Source organism: Monodelphis domestica, chromosome 5 (genome assembly GCF_027887165.1).
Source record: "Monodelphis domestica isolate mMonDom1 chromosome 5, mMonDom1.pri, whole genome shotgun sequence".
In the NCBI taxonomy this organism is placed as follows: domain Eukaryota; kingdom Metazoa; phylum Chordata; class Mammalia; order Didelphimorphia; family Didelphidae; genus Monodelphis; species Monodelphis domestica.
In genome coordinates, this window is record NC_077231.1 from 69587824 (window position 1) to 69600035 (window position 12212).

General features: G+C 34.9%; 1 pseudogene; it reads left to right on the forward strand.

Moving 5' to 3' along the window:
• Window positions 1–587: 587 nt before the first annotated feature.
• Window positions 588–1233, forward strand: LOC100617103 (F-box/WD repeat-containing protein 2-like; annotated as a pseudogene).
• Window positions 1234–12212: the final 10979 nt, after the last annotated feature.

Genomic DNA, 12212 nt, shown 5'->3' on the forward strand with positions numbered 1-12212 from the left:
TCAAATACATTTTGTTGGAACTGGAACATTATTATACCTAAAACTATTAGCAGTCACCCAGACACAATAATAATATATTTTAAAATTTAAGTATGATCTTTTAATAATTCTTGCTATACTAAAGAGTCCTAATTATCAAACTACATGGAATGAAAAAAAAATATTTTAAGAATAGAGGCCAAGAAAGAGAAGTAATAACCATGCAGGAACCAGAAAAAAGCATTTATAAATCATCTTTGCTGCACTCTAGTAATAGAATTGTTCCAAATATGTTTTCAGTAATCTTCCAGAAAAGATGAACTTATAGCTCAATAGTTTTAAGTCTATTACCTATTCAGTAGTCTGCAGAATATTAAATATGGATAAAATAATACCGGGATAATGACTAGTCCTAGTGCCTATTCTTTGTAAATTTCTGGAAAAGAGAAAAATGGTGCTCGAAGCGAATCCCCTCTTAGCCTGCAGAATCTAAAAGGTGGCCACAGATGCTATCTGGGTGCTGAAGGGGCCAAGCTGCTGGGAGGTTCCACTGAACTGTGGACATCCAGGAAATGTGTGTCCATCAGGAGGCCCCAGGCCTCTCAGGTAAATTTTTCCTTAACTTTATGAAGAAGAAGGACTTTGAGACATGGCTTGATAACATTTCTGTGACATTTTCTTTCTCTAATGGACTTGCCGAAAAATGAAAGTCTGAATCATCTGATGAATCTCCATGGAGCAATCTAACTCAGGCATCTGTTTAATAAACTAGGGAGTCTATTCAAGGGAAACTTCCTCAGACTTTTTAGCCTGCCACTTAGCTTTTGCTATTCATACAGCTTGATCCTCATACTTTAGTCAAATGTTGCCTTGTCTATAAGCAGTGGAGCATGATTAGAAATACACATGTACAGAGACGGCAGACCACCTATAGAAGCTTTCACTGGCAGATTAATGATTCAGTTCCTAATATTTTGCATTAGAAGGAAGTTTATTTGAAGGCAATTTTTAGAATGAAACAATTGAAGAACCGTGAAGCCTGTGAAACCTTGGTAATTGGACATGGTGCTAGGATATGTGCACTTTAATACAAAAATGGACTTCAGATGATTTGCCTGCTAAGCTCTAGAATGTGAGCACACAACAGTGCATATTGCTGTGAAGTTTAATGAACAGAAGCTTGTAATAGGTTCTTTTGATAATAAAGTAGCCTGTTGGGAATGGAGTTCAGGAGCCAGAAACCAGCATTACTGAGGACCTGTAGTTGAATTGTTTAGCATGGGCTAAAATAATGATTGGGCAGCTAAGTGGCAGCGTGGATAGAGTTCTGGGTCTCAAGTCAGGAAGACTCATCTTCCTGAATTCAAATCTGCTCTCACATATTTATTATCTGTGTGACCCTGGACAAGTCACTTAATACAGCTTGCCTCAGATCTTCATTTGTAAAATGAGTTAAGAAGGATATAGCAAACAGTTCCAGCATCTTTGGCTAGAAAACCCTAAATAGGATCAGAAACAGTCAGGCATGGCTGGAACAACTATACAATAATGATGATCTCTTGGTGAGTGGTTCCATGGATATCTCTCTGAAAATACAGACTGGGATGTGTAAAATGGAGATTTGAACCCTGGACTTCAATCCCCAGAAGTCCTTGGTACTTCCCAGAATTCCCTATAATCTCACCTGAGTGCGAGAACACAATTTAGTATTTAAAGGGCTCTCTGCCTCCCAAGCTCTCTCTACTTTGGCTTCTAAGCACAGGCATCTCTCTACTCAGCAATTGTGAATGGGCTAATCAGCCCTAGGCATGTGCTTTTCTTATTTTGTATTTTCTTATTTCCTTGGTTTCTAATAATCTTTAATAAACCTCATAAAACATAATATTTTATCAGTAGAGGCAAATTTAATTTTCATAGTTGCCCCTAAACACACTCACTGGACATACTGAATGACTAACCAAATTTCTCCTATACGTTCTCCTTACAGCTGACAAGTATAAAACTGAGATTTGGCTGACTGAAAGACTAATAAAATGTAAATATTTAAAATCATTGTCTAAATCTGAGGATCAAAGTATCTATTTGGGGCCAGGACTATGTTTTAATAGAAAATACGTCATATGCAGATCTGCCCTAGGAACGTATTAGTGAGTCATTGCCAGTTATGATATTTTATCTGACATTTTGACTTTGGAGACATCTTGACACTATTAACTACCAACTGCTCCCCATATTGCATGGGCTTTAAGGACAAAAATACCTCATTATCCATTAGCCTCTGACAGGAAGTGAAAAAAGGCTCAAGCATGAAGATAAATGAAATGCCATGATTGAATGTACTAAACAGGCTGCATGATGTGGGTTTGTTTTTTTTTGGCAAAGAGTTTAACTGACCACAGTATTGACTTGGTATAATAGAAGGAATATGACTGAAGACATAGACAGTAGCTAAAATCAAATGGCTTTGGGTGCTGAAGCTGGTACTTCTGAGGCAGTCTCTGTGGCAGTCAACTTTATGCAGACCAAAGTTTATATATACCTAAGAGTATCATCATGCTGTTCACAATCATTTATTTTCCCAGATGGGAGAAAGGGAGAGGGGGGCTTATTTTATTGACATAATGTATTGTACATGTTAACCTCTACACCACTGAAACACAATTGCACTTAGTCATGATTGTCATCATAAAAGAACAAATTTGGGATCTATCTTTCTTGACTGGATTATTGGTTTAAAGTAAATAAAATTAACAGTTAAAAAGAGAAGGAGAAGGAGAAGAAGAACAACAACAGGAAAAAGAACAAGAACAAGAAAGAAAAAGGAGAAGAAGAAGGAAGAAGAGGAGGAGGAGAAGGAGAAATTATATAAGTATTATCACTTGGATTTCCAGTTCCAGAGTCAAGTAACAGGGAAGCTTGGAACCACCATGAGAATTTCCTGCAACCAATCTTAAAATAACACCACAAAATAAATGCAGGAGTGAAAGAATCAACAAGGAGACAGAGCAAAACAATTTTCAAGAAGAGAAAAACCTAAAATTTAGGCAGAGACCATCTGGGGTACTGGGGTTAGAGGGGAACACAGCCAGCAGGGGGTTACAGCAATTACTGAGGAGCAGGCCAATACCCCCACATACCCCCACCATCATCTGATGAACCAGGTTCTCAACCTGAGCCCAAGGCAACCTCCAGACCCTGAGACCCTACCTGGACAGCTAGAGGTCCAAGCTAAAGCACTCTACTTAAGATTTCAAGCAAACCTGCAGTGGGACCTGGAATTCCAGCCCAGAGTAGTCTGGGCTAATGGAGCCTGATCTGTGTGAGCAAGGCCAGGAGCCCCAACCAGGTCCTGTTGCAAGGACCCTTCTTCAAAGACTCAAGGGCAAGGCAGTTTGCTGGGTATTGTCCAGATCAAATCCAGAGTGAGACCAAAAGCTTCACCCAAGCCTTAGGCTACAATTTGAGTTGTGCTTGATTTGATCAAGCCCAAAGTCATACCCAAGTCTGAGATGAGAATTTCAGCTTTCAGCAGTCTCAAGGGTTAATTGAATCATCAGTGGGTGGTGACTTTCCAAGCTCCCAGCCCTCAGGCCATTATACCACCTAGGTAGAACTGAAACGGGCAGAAACCAGGAAAACTGAAGGATGGAGAAATTCTATGACATGTATTCATCATCTCACTAATGTGTCAGAGATGGTATTTGAATTCAGATCTTTCTGTGGTATCCACTATCCTACACTACATTTCCCATGCATTTAATTTATTCTTCCACTTTTCCTTCTTCAACATCACCTTTCTAATTGAATACAGGAGAGATTTCAAACATCTTAACAATGCCAAGTGCTGCTTTAATCATATTACAATGCAGTTGTGAAATGTTTAACCAAATTTAAAAAATAGAATGGAACATATATTTAAAAACGCAAGCTTTTATATTAACTTAGTCAATACATAACAAACTTCAGTAGCAATTTTAAGGGAATTTTCATTTACTAGTGTGCTTATTTTCAACAAAATGCCCTGTGATCCAAATTGGGACACAAGCCTATACTAAATATGTAACCATTTATTCACACAAATTTATGTTAACCATCTACAGAAATTTATTTTTTTTCAAAAGTAACCAGTGCCCTCCTACTTATGAAATTCCATTATGTTTTTCAGTCCTTATTCCTGATATCTCTGACACATTTCATGATATTGACCACTCCTAGCTACAGGACACTCTATTGAATTGAATTCAGAATCAGTATTCCTTGTGATTCATATCAATGGATGAATGAACCCACTCCAACAGAATAATAAACTATATAATGAAAAGTATGTTTAGGACTAGAAAGTTAATAATCTTACTACCCTCTGCTTTGGTGGGATACCAAGAAGATTATTATGTTTAGTTTTTGAGACCACATTTTGGCCTAATTAGAAAGATAGATGATACAGAGGAAAGAACAGGATAGTAAAATTTCTAAATATATTCAGGGATTATTTGAAGAAAGGTGGAATATTTTCCCTATTGGAAAGACTAGAGGTAATATCTATTGGTCTTTAAACATTAAAAGTATTTTGGAATAATGGATTAGATTTATTCTATTTAGTCCCAGAGGGAAGAATTAGTAATAGAAAATGGATTTACAGAGAGAGATTACAATTTAATGAAAATAAAAACTTAATAACAAATGTTCAGTCTCCTCAGTCATGTCTGACTGTGACCATTCCACTTGGGGTTTTCTTGGCAAAGATCTTGGAATGACTTGTCATTTCCTTCTCCATCTCATTTTATAGATGAGGAACCAAGGCAAATAGGATTAAGTGACTTCCCCAGGGTACAAAGCTTTAAGGGCCTAGGCCAGATTTGTATCCAAGAAGTGTCTTTTGGACTTCAGTTCCAGAGCTGTACCTACTATTTCACCTATCCAAATTTGAACTAAGCTCCTTTAGAAGATAGAGAGCTCCCACTCATTATACATGTTCAAGTAAAGTCTGGATGATTGTTTTTCACAGGTATTTTAGAAAATATGTTATCTGAGATAAGAGTACTGAGTACATGTCTCTAGATTTACACACAGTAGGCACTTAATAAATGTTTGGTGAATGAGTGCCATCTGACCATGGTAAAAAATTTCAGGATTAATATGGGGTACCTCAATAGTGGAAAGATCATAGAATTTTGTAATCATAAGTTTGAATATTGTAAAAATTAAATTTCTTATAAAAATATATTTTAAGAGATTTATTAATAATCATTAGAAATCAAGGAATAAAGAAGATACAAAATAAAGACCACATGCCCATGGCTGATCAGCCAGTTCAAATACCTTCCTTAACACCATCAAGCTTGGGACTGGAAGTAAAGAGATGGGACCTTCCACGACCCCACTTAATATCCCCTATCTACAGGAAGTATGTAATGACAGGATGACAGTGGGCTCCTGAGAAATGAATTTCTATTTTAGGGTAATAGATATTCAATTATACATCCCCCCCCCCCCCAGATCTGTGGAAGACTGGTCTCTCCAATGGATCTTGTAAGCATAAACAACTTTGAAATTACAACAATTTGGGGATAAAAGAAAAAGAGAACAAAATCAATAATTGCTTGGCGCATTGACAAAAAGCCAGTGATGGGGCAGTCCCCTTCGGCATAAGAGTATACATGCAAAACAATGCATTCAACCCTACACAGTTCAAATCATCACATCCCAAAGTTCACTCTGCATCTTCTGGGGCAGTGTGTGGTCTGTGGAGGCATCTGTATGGTACCTTCTCCAAACAGTTCACTTTCTGAATTTGGAGAGGTAGCAGGTTTCTTAACCTAAAATTTAGGTTTTAATTGTTAAATTTTAAAAAGAATTTAAACTTTGCAATTTAGAATAATTATACATTCCCTCCTGAAGAGGGTGTTGAAAAGCCCAGGGATCACTTAGGAATGCATGGCTGAGTTATGGGGTATATAAATCAATTGGCAAGAGAAATCAAAAACATCAAAAAAATCCAAATAAAAAAATAATTTCTGGATGAAATATAGACTATCAAAGTCTTTTGTATAAAAAATCTAAGAAAAGGAAAAACAAATCTATAACAGGTCCTTGAATCAGGGCCCAATTAAAATGAATTAAGCAATTATGCATTTACCCAGTCAGTAGCCAGGACAAAAGAAAGTTTGCCATACCATGAAAGACAGAAAAGGGATTAGATCATAGGAGCCAGGTAGAAGCCAAATTTGAGATACTTGGTAGGATGTGGGGCAAGAAAGACCTTTCTTTAACACATGTTGAATAGCCACAACCTCAAACCCCAAACAAGTTCAAGTCTTCTTTTCATAGCTGAAAATTTTCATCAATCCCATCAGCATTGGTTGGTCTCTTTGACCTTGTGCTCAATTGGCACTATGCAGTTTAGTTTTGTGCTCCTTTGGCACTGTGCAATGTCTCTTTTTGCATTCTTTTGTCTTGGAATCAGACAGAATCATTAAGCAAAGTCCCATAATTTTTTAAAACAATCAATGGAATTATTTTTATAGTCTAAAGCTTTTTGGGTATGCATTGACATTATAGCAAATATATTTTAAACTTATATTACAACAAAATCAAAAAAGTTAAAGAAAATCTTATCAATACTGGTGACACATGCTTCAAATACAAAAAGGAGAGAAAAAATAAAAAAAACTTAAATAGTATATTGCACATGCAATCAAAAACAATAATAAAAATGATTTAAAATCATATATATGATATATAAATAATACAGTACATTACATTCTTGTCTTATCATTAATGTGCCATATTATGGTTAAGTTGGATGAATTGTCCAGTTTAAAGTCCCTCTCTTGTTCCATATTTTAAGACTATATACCAAAATACTCATTTAATCTCCTTTGTAAATGGGAAGAAAATATATGGAAACAAAACAGATGTCCATTTAATGATGAATAACCAAACAAATTGTGGTACATGAAAGGGATGAGACTTTTTGAGCCAAAAGCAAGGACAAAACAAGAAAGTTAAAAAAAAAAAGCATGATAAAAATTATGTAGTGGGATCTTTCACCTCTGAATAAATGTGTATATCTATTCTCTACCTGCTTTCAGTCTATTTGGAAAATTTAGGGAATTAGGCTATTTTTGGTCATTTGGGATTTGAGGGCCCTTACTGAGCTTTTGGGTCATATTTGACTATGTTGTATTCTTATATTGAAGGAAATCTTGCCTCTTTATAATAATATGATAGAATCTAAGTCATTCCTTAGGAATCCCCCTGCCTATAAAAGAAATAAGGGGGTAGGATGCTATATCTTTTAAAAAGAAAAATATGTTGGTTTTAACTCTTACACTCTTGGAAAATGGATTAAAAGTGAGAAGATGTGATTTCATTGCGGGATGAATGACAGCCTTTCTTTCCCAAAGCATAATGGCAGCAGGGTCACCATTCCCCATGTGTATTGTGGATTAACTATCTAGGAGTGTCTTGTAGACCTTGGGAGTCTTTAGGTTTATTGTATATTTCTTTCTTTTAACATTAACCTTGTAAGCATCAAAGAGTATAAAGCTGGCATCTTCTCCTTTCCTGACTCCCAGAAATGGACAAGTGCTAATGGAAGAGTCAGCATTGGAGAGAAGCCACCAGAAATATCAAGGTTGACTGATTAAATGAACAATGCCAGCAGTGATGAAATGGAACATGAATAATTAGCAGCATGTAAAAACTTTTTATGGTCCAACAAATTTTGACTATTTACCTCCCATATGATTGTACTATTAGTGAGAAGGTAAGATGCTGAATATTGTTTAAATTATTTCATTAATATGAACTGTGATACTCTTATGCATATCACTGATTTGTATGTGGGGAGAAATGGCCTATTGTACATCTAGTTCATATTGTGCATTAGGTACTTCTTTTCCTGCCCACAAATTAGAATAAAAAATAAAAGTAGAAGAGTATGAAGTCAATGAATATGTCAGTAAGTATAAGAATGAGGAGATTATTTCTCCTAATTAGAGGTAATCCTTCCTCAACATGGACAAGCTGCAACAGCTAGATAAATGGCTAGCATTTTTCTCTTCCATGGTGATGAGTAAGCATAAGTATCAACCTATAAGTGGGAAGAGAAGTGGCAGGTACTCCATAAAGCTGAGAAACTTGGAGGTGCTGTCTTTCTTTCTCTGTTGTAGTCCATTATTTCTTAACATCATATGGACTAGACTTTTGAACTTCAAAAGGCTCAAAAAACTACCAGAGGTCCACAAGAACTTCAATTCATAAGAGATTAGTTATCATAGGTGAATCAGTCATAGAGAAGCTTTGCCTTGAAGCTTGTATGAATTGGACAGAAGCCTGCACTGAAGAATGAAACTTACCTTGAGGTATGATTGTAAAATGGATTTAATTTTTCATGGCATTAGAATTTGAATGTCATCACAGATGGGAGTTTTAAAATCAGAAAGAATAGGATTAACCAATCTAGGGTAATTATTGAAATGGGCTTTCTCCATTCTGTTCCTGGCCATAGTAATGTCTAAGAATCCAAAGAGGTTTGATGGATTTAATTTAAGATAACACCATTTTATCAGACTAATGGCTTCCTTTGTTATGAACAAACAGATTCTCTCTTCGGTGGGATGATATTTCATAGTTATCTTAATTTAAGGAGGCTTTGATTATTTATGGCCAAAAAATTTAAAAAAATTATTGTAGTTTTTAGTTCTCTGTGAATTTAACAATTACATTAATCCATTAATTTCCAATTCTGATGAAATTAAAGAAAAAATATTGAATTTAGATAAATTTCTTCAGGAACAGATTTCATCTATGAGATATAATTACATTTAACAAGCATACCAGGAGACCAGCCAAGATAGCTGAATTGAAGGATGCAGCACAGGCCAGCTTCCCTAAATGCTACAACAACAAAAATCCCAGAAGAACACAATACAACTGGGAAGAAACCAGAGTGAATAATCTTCCCAACACAAGATTAAAAAATTTGAATCATTGTAAAGTGATCAAATAGGAGCTAAGAAATAGGGGCTAATGGAGATTATGAAGCCAGATGCCTGCAGCTGATCAGGCCTTCAATGTTAACAGTTTGTAACAGCAGAGGTGAACAGAGGTTGAAAGGCAGGAAGGGGAGAGAAAGAGAAATAATACCTTAATACAAGAAAAATAAAGCCATAGCCAAGTAGCAGATTTACTGAAAAATAGGATGGCAAAAAAGAAATTTATAAATCCATCAGACAACAAAATTAATCAAAAGATTTTAAAAAATAAATAAAAAAATAAGGAATATCTTCTTTTCAGTGACCTGGAAAATTGAATAGAGAGAGAAAATTTAATACTAATTGGTCTACATTATAAGCAGAACAAAAAAAATACAGAAAAAATATTTCAAGAAATCATAAAATGAAATAGTCCAAATATATTAGATTATTATCAAGTAAAAATAAAATTTATCAGTTATCTTCTAAAAGAAACCCCAAAATGAAATCTCCCAGTAACATTCAAAGCAAACCACAGAACCTTAAATTCAAAGAAGAAAATGATGTGAACATCATGAAATAATGAGTCCAAGCCCTAAGTAGTCTGATGAGAATCTCATAAGACTTATTGGATATAAAAAGAACTGAGTAAGAAATATGATAGTCCAAAAGGGAAAATAAATTGATATTCAAAAGGAACATCTTATATAGCAAAAATAGACCTTCAAAATAATAAATTCCAAGAATTCTTAAGGAAATGACCCTAATTAAGATTTTAAAATACAAAAAAAAGGTAAAGCCAAGATGACAGACTAAAAAAATCACTAAGCTGAGCTCTCCCAACATTCTCATTCAAACAATTTAAAATAGTACATCAAATAGAATTCTGGAGTGGGAGCCAACAAAGGTGTATATATTTTAATAAGGTCTGAGAATAATAGAAGTACCCTTTCCTAATCCTTATATATTGAGGATTCAAAGAAGGATTTAAATAATACTAGGGCTTGGGAATGAGCTTGTTATATTTTGATGATATTAAAAGGAAAAAGTGAAGGAATAGATAGGAATATAGAATGCACATTGGAAAGAAAGTGGGGATATAAGTAGAGAACTTACCATCACACAGAATCAAGATCTTCATGAAGAAATCTATACAAATTAAAGTAGGACAGAGACAACCACGAATCACTTAAAGTTCACTTAAAAAAAAAAAAAACTGATCAAGGAAAACATTAGAGTTTGGTGTTAAAAAAAAAAACCAAACAACTCCACAGAGAAACAATAAAGGAAAGGGAATGTAGAAGGAGAATAAAAAGGTGAGAAGATTCATGAAATGATTAACAAAACAAATCTTTAATTAAGAGAGGTAAATTATAAAGAAGAATATAAAATGAATGAAAGAAATAAGAACTTGGGATAAATATAAAGCAAAACCAAAAAGAAAATAATTTAAGAACAAATGATGAAAAGACACAATGATAGTTGTAAATGTGTGATTTCATATGAATGTGATGTGAATGAAATTATAGCTGTGAATGTGATGAGTTTATACAAAAAATAAAAGAGAATATTATAATGCTTTAGAAAGCAAGATCCACCAGTATGCTGTTTGCATGAAACCTACTTGAAACAAAAAATGTATAAATGCATAAGTTGATTGGTTGATTGTTGTCCCTCATATTTGAAAAGGAAGGACCAAAACGAAATCATTGGGGATGCTCTTTTGACTTGCGCATAGATTGTACTTAAATGAGTCAGAGTCGCCAAAAGTCCTCAGTCTTCCAGTCTCTTCCAGTCATCAAAGTCCAGTGACAAAACAAAAAGTCAAGATGACTGGTTATGACTTGGTATGCAGTGAATGACCCTGACTTCTTTCATGCCCAACTATGCTCTAAGCACTTCATAGCACCAACTTCAGCTACCTTCATTGCCATTGGAAGAAATTGTTCTCATTTTCCTTTTCTGCAGGGGAGAAATCTTCACATGCTTGGGATAGATATCCCCCTAAATCATTGATGGCTTTGAGGTCAATTGGTTACCTTCAGCATCATTTAGCTTGTCTGCCTAGATGGTTTACTGAGTTGTGGCCACTTCTCCTGGTATAGCACCTAGGAGCCACAGGTGAGAGTTGGGTGGAAGATGGGTACCAATGGAGGAAAGGAGCCTTGAAAAGGACTTCCAAGCCCTTATTTCAGAGCTTAGATAATTTTTTCCATATAAATTGCTAAATGAAATCTGTCCATAGATTCCAAATTAATAATCTCTGTTTCATGAGAAAACTTTTTTTTAATGCCATTTGCAGTTATTGAAGGCACTCAGGAAATTTAGTCTAGAGAAGAGAAGAGTGAAGGGGCAATACATTTTTAGTCTTCAAGCATTTTAAAAGCTACCAAATGAGAAAACAAGAATAATAAAATCACAGGTTTATAACAAAATGGATATCAGAATCCATCTATTTTAATTCATATTTGCTATGAGATTTTCAATGAAAAATCAAGCTCCAGCAGAAGTAGGTAAGAAGGTTAAACAAATAAGTCCTTTACGTTTGAAGGAAAGGTCAGTGGATAGAAGTTGCATCAAGACAGATTTTTATTGACACTAAGAAAGCAGGATGTATGAATTGATATAAATTTTTTATTATAATTTTGCTTTGAAATTCAGCTTTTCATCCTATCTCTATTTGCTTTATAATTTCAAGAAATACATAGTATCAATTGAAACTTGGTGCTTGTTCTATCAAGTTATTCTTATCCTAATACTCTTAGTGTTAAATATATCGATCAAATTCCCAGCAATTAGTTTTGTTTTGCTTTAATGAGACTCTGTAGTTTCAGATAGTAGTACACTTTGTGTTACTAGACACATTCATCAGTGTCTGTACATTCCTTTATCAGCAATGTTGTGTAAGGAGTAAAGCACTAAGCAAAAAGATTGGTTCTTCTGATTCTGAGAGTCTCTATTCCTTTATTATGTGCACATGGCTCTGTGTGTGTGTGTGTGTGTGTGTGTGTGTGTGTGTGTGTGTGTGCATCCGTATGTTTCCCTAGTCTACATGAAAGAATACAGCATGGAGAAACAGAGAATATTGACTATAATCAGAGATTATACATCTACATACTACCTATGCAACATTAGAAAAACCACTTTAAATGGTCAGATTCTTAGCTTCTGCATCTGTAAAATAAGAGATGGACTCTTGATTCTTAAGATCTCTTCAAACTCTCAGAATTCATTGAGCACTGTTGAAATTTGTAA